General features: G+C 36.1%; 1 non-coding gene across 1 annotated transcript; it reads left to right on the top strand.

Annotated features, from left to right (window-relative positions):
- The first annotated feature begins 7,894 nt into the window (after nt 1-7,894).
- Nucleotides 7,895-8,058, top strand: LOC133768754 (U1 spliceosomal RNA). Its single transcript, XR_009867072.1, has one exon. It is a non-coding gene; the product is annotated as a U1 spliceosomal RNA (small nuclear RNA).
- Nucleotides 8,059-8,814: the final 756 nt, after the last annotated feature.

Here is an 8,814-nt window from a genome sequence, read left to right on the forward strand (position 1 = left end):
AAGCCAGAAATGACCCTACTCTAAGAAATAAGCAATAATGACAAAAGATATGATTAATTACTGTATCTCTTTTAAGCCAAAGCACATTTTTCAGCTCTGAAGACATTTTTTTCATTCTTAATATTGTTGGTCCAGAATAGGACCCCGTTATAAACCAGCACTTGAGGAGAGCTCGCAATTTAGTAATTTCTCTCCACAGGATATTTTCATTTCGGAACCTAAGCCATAAAATGTCATAAGACTAGGTCAGTTACAAAAAAAAAAAATTGTGCTACAGGTTGAGTATCCCTTATTTGAAATGCTTGGGACCATTAAGTGTTTAAGAATCTCTTGAATTTTGGAAATGCCTGCATATACATAAGATATCTTGGATATAAGATCCAGGTCTAAACATGAAATTGATCGTTGCACACACACACTCTCTCCTAGCCAGAAGGTCAATTTATACAGTATTTGTAGTGTGCCTGTGTTTTGGCTGTGACCCATCACAGAAGGTCAGGTGTGGAATTTTCCACTTGTGGCATCATATCTGTGCTCAAAACATTTCATATTTTAGAGTTTCAGATTTTTAGATCAGAGATACTCAATTTGTATACAGATGCTAATTTAAAGTAACTGTCAGTAGATACCAACAAACTTCTACACCCAAGTCTTAAAAGTTAATACAGTATTGAGGTCAGACATTATTCTGTATGTTCAGATTTGATTTATTAAATACTGTCAAATCCAATGACACCTTGGTGGTCCCGCCGAAGCTGCTTCCTTTTCCAATGATTTCTCCTCTGGTTGCAAAACCTGTTGATACCTTCAGTCCTTTTTCAGCCGCTTAGCTTTTGCGATATTTTCTTGACGTTTTTGTTTCTTCTTTTGCTCCTTCTCCCTGGCTTCAATCATCTTGGCCAATTTCCAGGAGAGGACTGCGCTTGCTAGGAACAGTGGGGTGAGGGCCAAGATAACTGTTGTAAGGAAGCCATACGGGTCCTTTGCAGCCCACTCTACAACATACTCAGCCCAGGCCTTTATGTCAAACATCTCGGCAGCAGTCTTAGAAAAACTTATGCTTGAATGGTGATCTCTTAACTTTGCCCAGCGATCATCAGTAAGCCAGTTACAAGTTCAGATGATCTCGGTTTTGTTTTTTTGTTTTGTTTTTTTTTTTTTTGTCACCGCCTCTAGTTCTACTGTATGCTTGCTTCTGAGATGTGGGAAATCTGTGCGGGTGATGAGCTTGCGCCCAGACTTCCTACGCCACACAGTCGGAACCAGGCTCTTCTGGGATGGAGCTTTCTCCAGGCCAACGAATTAACTAATTCAAGTTTCAGAGATAAGCAAAAGAACTCTTGCGACGCCCGCTCCGCACGGGGACAACCCCACGGCCACGGCCGCCACCAGGCTCCACTACATCGCACCGGGGACTCGGACTCGCGCTCCCCACTCACCCGGAATCAATTTTTTTAAAACATACCACTTAGACCATTAAACTCAATTTGTTGAAGTTGTGTTTTTTTTTTTTTTTTGCCTTTCTTTAAAAAAATTATTTGAAATTCAGAAGAGAGACAAAGAAGATCTACCACTCTCTTGTTCACTCACCAAATACAGCCAAGCAGCCAGTGGTGGGCCAGGGTCAAAGCCAGGATCCAAGGACTCAATCCAGACCTCTCATAAGTGTGGCAAGAATCCAACTATTTGAGTCATCACCTGCTGCCCCTTAGGGTGCATATTACCAGGAAGCTAGAATCATGAATGGAATTTCAAATTAAACCCAGACACTTGGATGTAGGATATGGGCATCCAAAGGAACACCTTGATTTCTAGGCCAAATGACTACCCTGAAATTCTGTATATTCACAGTTCAGAGTATGGGCTTCAGAAGTAGAAAATTCTGAGTTTGAATTTTAGCCAGTACATTATGTATATGACCTTGGAAATTACTTAATCTCTGCATGTACTGATATTAAAGAAAGATATAATCTACAATATTTGACATTTAAATTTATGATTTATGCGAATTAATGGCAAAACTAGTATTCAAACAGTACTTTATATTTTGTGTGTTTGTGTGGGTGCAATCTGTTGAAATCTTTACTTAGTATATACTAAGTTGATCTGTACATAAAGATAATTAAAAATGAGTCTTAATGAAGAATGGGATTGGAGAGGGAGTGGGAGATGGGATGGTTTGTGGGTGGGAGGGAGGTTATTGGGGGGAAAAACTGCTATAATCCAAAAGTTGTACTTTCAAAATTTATATTTATTAAATAAAAGTTTTCTTTGAAAATTAAAAAAATAGAATATTTTAGATAATTGTGATATAGGCAGATACCCAGTAAGGACATAGTTAAGGTAACCAGTTTTTTCCAATGACCCCACCTATTCTTCACAAATATCTATTTCCCTTTGTGATGAAGAAAATTACTGGGGCCGGCGCCATGGCTCACTTGGCTAATCCGCCACCTGCAGCGCCAGCATCCCATATGGGCGCCGGGTTCTAGTCCCGGTTGCTCCTCTTCCAGTCCAGCTCTCTGCTGTGGCCCGGGGAAGGCAGTGGAGCATGGCCCAGGTGCTTGGGCTCCTGCACCCGCTTGGGAGACCAGGAGAAAGCACATGGCTCCTGGATTCGGATTGGTGCAGCACTGGCCAAAGAGGCCAATTTTGGGGTGAGCCAACGGAAGGAAGACCTTTCTCTATTTCTCTCTCTCTCACTGTCTAACTCTATCTGTCAAATTAAAAAAAAAAAAAAGAAAGAAAGAAAGAAAAGAAAAGAAAATTACTGGCTCTACAAAAATCATTGCCCAGAACTGTTGACAACTGAAAATACCCCACATGGCTGTTGACCACATTCCTGGAAAACATAATTATTTTATCAATATTGTAATAAAACTTCCTTGGCTGACACTCCTATGTCCATCATGAACCTGAAACTATGACATTTCTAAAATTTTCAATAATGACAAGAAATATTTGATACTTAAACACCTCCAAAACGACTCCATGAATGTTCAACTAAATCATCCTAAACACCATGTATTATGAACATTCAATTTCTCCAGAACATATATAATGATACCCTGAAGCTCCTTACCCACAGCTTACTCTCAAGTATGTCCATACTCCCCCAGGAGTGCATACTTTTTTCCTAACAATATATCTTATTCCTCTACTAACCTTCATTAACATAATGTCCTTAAATTATTTTTAAGATTATTTATTTATTTGAAAGGTGGAGCAAGAGTGAGAGAGTAGGAGAGAGAGAGAGAGAGAGAGAGAATCTTCCATGCATCATTCACTTGTTCACTCCCCAAATTTCTGCAGTGACCAGAGCTGGGCCAAGCTGAAGCCGGGAGCTTCTTCTGGGTATCCCACATGGGTACAGGGGCCCAAGCACTTAGGCCATCTTTTGGTTTCCAGGGTACATTAGCAAGGAGCTGGATGGGAACTGAAGCAGCTGGGAGATGAACCAGTGCCTTTATTGAATTGGAGACACTTTCCTAATTTGGAGACAAGAATCTAGCCCAGCTGTACGACAATTCAACTACCAAAAATCTAAAATTTGTACTATCCCAAACATAACAAACTTGTGATTATTACACTCTTGTAAAACAAACTACCCTACTCCATCACTATACAAACGTGTCTTCTTACCCATTGATCATATCCACCAATGATATCCTTCTATCTTCAAATTTTAATATAAGTATAATGTTGCCATTTCAATCATCACATTAGAGATTTAATTATATCTTTAGTATTTAAATAAATTTTGTTTATATATTTGGAGAGCAGAGAGAGAGCAAGTGTGAGAGAGTGCATGCAAGAGAGGGAGAAGGAGAGAGGGAGAGAGAAAGGGAGGGATGTAGAGAGGGAAAGAGAGAAGGAGAGAGGTAGGGAGAGAAAGAAATGCACACACTTCCCCTCTGCTTGTTCATACTTCCAATACCCAAGTGCCCAGTGAGGGCTAGTCTAGGCACAAATCCTCAAGCCAGGAACTCATTCCAGGTCTCCCATGTCACTGCTGCTTCTCAGGGTTCATTTGCTGTAAGCTAGAGTCAGGATCTGCACCTAGGTATCAAAATCAGGAACTCTAATATGAGAAGCTGGCATTTCACACAACATCTTAAATGCAAGACCACATGCTTTCACAAATTTTTCCTTTTTGTATATTCTTATAATACATAATATTTTATTTTTCCAATGATTCTTGAAGTAATATCTCATTAAACCTTACTCGAGAACGTGAAGTAATACTTCTTAACTGGTTAGCTAGCTCAACATAAGTTGAATAAACAGAGAAAACTATAATATCTGAATTGTTTTTCCTGTATTAAAGCTGTATGGATGTGATTTTTATACTTTGTGAGTTATACAAGGTTTTAAATCTCTTAATTACAACCTAAAAATAATAATGTAATTTATCAAACATACAACAATGTAATTTTCAAATATTGATGCACTCAATATTTGATAATCAGGACAATTTGTCAAATCAACAAGTTAAAGGCAAACTATATAACAGTCTCAAAAACAGAGATGTCTTTTGGAAAATTCCACATTTATTCATGACACGAACTTCCAAAAATATCGATAGAAAGGAACTTCTTCAAACTAATATAAAGGCTTTTATAAATACTCAAGCAACAGCAATCGTATTTCAAACAGTGGTCTTTCTACTTTCTATTTGTTGAATTCTTTATTTAGTGGATGATTAAACTTGTAATTATAAATTGAAAGTATACCATCACAAAACTTAAAAATAAGAAAGGAAGGAGGAGCAAGGGTGTGAGTGACGGTGGGTGGGAAGTATACTATGTTCTTAAAACTGTATATATGAAACACATAAAATCTATTCCCTTTATATAAATTTTACAAAGGGAAAATAAAAAATAAACATATTACTGAATAATTTCTTCCAGCGATGGGTTATAAGGCAAGTTTATTTTCTTTTACCACTCCTACTCATATTCTATAGTGTACTAAAAAATCTATCCAAGACAGTCTGACAAGAAAAGGAATAAACTTTACCCATTGTAAAAAACATTTTTTATTTGTTAACATTTTTAATTTGTTAACAAATTTGTTAACAACATGATCTTTGATCTACACAAGCACAAAGTACCCTCCAAAATTACAAGAGCTAATAGATGGTTTTAGGTAGATGACAGGATATAAGGTGAATAGTTGTAAATCAACTATATTTCTATATAGTGACATTAAAAGGTATTCATGACCCTTGTTAAAAAACTATAGGCTGACTTCATTCAGTATCATCTTGATAGCTGTGGGGACCACTAAAGTGCTATTTTTTAGTGAGGGAAAGACACTGGGCTCATATATGGATATAATAAGAAAAATTCGAAATTTATAATTGAAGAGCCTTGTGAGAGGTGGTGGACAGAAAAATACTAAGGAGAAACACCATGGATAAGAGGGATCCTGGATAAGCTATCTTGACAGAATCCATTAATTGATACCCATTAATTGGTGTCTGCTCCAGGGTGAGCAGACATCATCTGAGGCATGATGCAGAAACAGGAACTGAATCAGTTATGAAGACACAGGATGCAGAAACAAACACAGGACTCAAATGCCATGGATTAGTTAAGAAGACCAACCAGGGTAACTTGAATAAGAATTTGATCAAGGAGAGACTCTCTCTAAAAAATAAATAATTGGAAGTTGTAATATGAAGAGATATTTTATTATTATACAAAACAAACACCAAACAACACAAATATGCATAAATTTTAGCACACTTGTATGAAATCTATATAGTAAAAAATACAAAATATTGATGAAAACAAAAAAAAACCCTACATAATTGTGAGATTTATTACATTAATGGTTTGGAAGATTCAATACTGTTGGATAGAAATTTCCCCAAAAACTGACCCATAGATTCAATGTAATTTCAATCAAAATTTTAGTCAACATTTCAGCAAGATTTTTTGTAGAAATTGACATGCTGATATAAAAACTTATATGGAAAATACAGAAGAATCTGAGTAGCTGATATTTAAAAAACACACTTGAGGGGCCAATACTGTGGCATAGCAAATAAAGCTGTTACCTGCATCCCATATGGGCGCCGGTTCAAATCCTGGCAGCTCGACTTCCAATCCATGTTTGTGCTATGGCCTGGGAAAGTAGAAGATGATCCAAGTCCTTGGGCCCCTGTACCCACATGAGAGACCTGGAAGAAGCTCCTGGCTCTTGAGTTTTCAGATTGGAACAGCTCTGGCCATTGCAACCATCTGGGAAGTGAACCACAGATGAAGACCCCTCTCTCTCTGCTTCTGCCTCTCTATAACTCTGTCTTTCAAACAAATAAGTAAATAAAACACACACACACACACACACATACACTTAAAAGACATATTACCCAAAGACACATACTACTTTACTATAAAGCAGCATGAGTAGCTTTCTAATAAAAAACACCACTAGTTCAATACACTTGAATGGAATCTGGAAATAAACCAAACATATATAATTCTAAGGAGGCTGGTGTTGTTGCATAATAGGTTAAGCCACCAACTGCAGTGCCAGCATCCCATATGGGTGCTGGTTCAAGTACTGGCTGCTCTACTTCCAATCTGGCTCCCCAGCTCTGACCATTGCAGCTTCTGGGGAGTGAACCAGTGCATCTAAGATATATCGATCTCTCTATCTCTTTAACTCTTTCAAGTAAAAAAATAAATCTTTAAAAAATAAAAAAAAAATGAAAATAGAAAGGCAAAAGGGAAAGGATAGTTTTTTTCGCCAAATACTGCTACAGGCAAGAGGACAAATAGAAAAATTTTTTACTACTTCAACATTATATAAGAAAATAAGCTCAAAACTAATCATAGACTGCAAAGTAAAGTAAAGAAGTCTAACACTTTAGGAATTAACCTTGGGTTAATTGAGCACTTCTTATTTATGAATGAAAAAGACATGATCCATAGAAAGAAAACAAACTTTATCAAAATTAATACCTATTACATTCCTATTAAGAGGATGAAAAGAAAAATCGTGGGCTACAACAATTTAAAAGTAGCTTATCCAATAAACAAATTGTATCCAGGACATATAATCAACTCTCAAACTGAATAATAAAAAGCATGAAGGAAGATTGCTGTTTCCTTTATTCAGGGATTTTTTTTTTTACTCTTTCATTTTAGATAGTTTCAATTATTGCAGCTTCAAGTTCTCTAATCTCTACTCAGGATTGCCAAATCTATCCTCAACTCCAACCAGTATCTTTATCTCAGGTATTAAAGATTTTTTTATTTATAAGTGGTTGTTTATATTTTTATAATTTTCATGTCCATCATCTTCTTATAATTCTTGAACAGAAGATATGTGAATATAAAAATATTTTAATGTATTTTTCCTAGAAACTCTATAATCTCTGTATATTGATTGACTTTTCTCCTATGTATGAGGTGAATTAGTCTGTTTCTTTGTATTACCAGTGACTTGTCTTTGGATGCTAACTTTTGGAAATTTTGTTTTCTTGGATCTTTTCAATTTTTCATTTCAATACATATGGATTATTTGATGATACTTGGAATAAAAGTCTTTCAAGGTTTCCTATTAACTGATATTAAGCAGAGCATAAGCATCTAGGGATCATTTTTCCCTCACTGAGTATATATCTAAGTATTCTATTCCATGCCATACAAATTATGATATGAAGTATCACTGGAAACAAAGTCTAGTTCAAGTTCTTGTGTGAGTTCTAATAATTATTCCTCATGAAAATTCCTTCTCAAAATGCTCAGTCATAGAGATCTAAAAGCTAACACCTAAAACTCTTACAAGAAAACAGATAAATCTTCACTAACTTTAACTTGATGACATATTCACATATGACAACAACAACAAAAAAAAACTAAAGTATTAAAGGTAAGTTTTTATACTTACCTGGCAGGGGAGATACCATGATCATGAAGGTGGTTTTCCCAGGGCGAGGCTTATCCATTGCACTCCGGATGTGCTGACCCCTGCGAATTCCCCAAATGTGGGAAACTCGACTGCATAATTTGTGGTAGTGGGGGACTGCGTTCACGCTCTCCCCTGTAAAAAAAATAAATAATAAAAAAGGTAAGTTTTACTTCATCAAAATTAGATATATGCATACATCAATTATATTCATACATAGAATATATTCATACATCATTATCCAGAAAGAAAAAAAAATAGCTTACAGAATAGGAAGATGGTATTTTAAATCATGTGTCTGAAAAGGGTCTGGTACCCATATGTTATAAAGAACTCTTACCTCCAAACTCAGAGAGGACACCCTATTGAAAATGTATAGAAGACCTGAATAATCATTTTTTCTGAAGAAGGTATCCAGATAGCCAAGAAACACATGAAAAGAGGCTCAACATCATTAATCATCAGGGAATAATAAATCAAAATCACAGGAGGAATCATTTCACACTCACTAGAATATCTATTAAAAATAACTGCTGACACACTGAGGAGAGTTGACACACTATTGTTTTGCTGATTTACTTTATATATACTAAACTGATTTTCGGTATATAAAGAAAATTGAAAATGAATCTTGATGTGAATGGAAGGGGAGAGAGAGCGGGAAAGGGGAGGGTTGTGGGTGGGAGGGAAGTTATGGGGGGGTAAGCCATTGTAACCCATAAGCTGTACTTTGGAAATTTATTTTCATTAAATAAAAGATATAAAAAAAAAGAACGAAAAAACTGGGTCAGTGATTGATAAATCTGTTTGACAGTACCTCCGAAAGTAAAACAGAATTATATGAACCAGCAATTCTACTTTAATTATAGGTACTGAAACATATATATAGATACA

Source organism: Lepus europaeus, chromosome 1 (assembly GCF_033115175.1).
Source record: "Lepus europaeus isolate LE1 chromosome 1, mLepTim1.pri, whole genome shotgun sequence".
Taxonomy (NCBI): domain Eukaryota; kingdom Metazoa; phylum Chordata; class Mammalia; order Lagomorpha; family Leporidae; genus Lepus; species Lepus europaeus.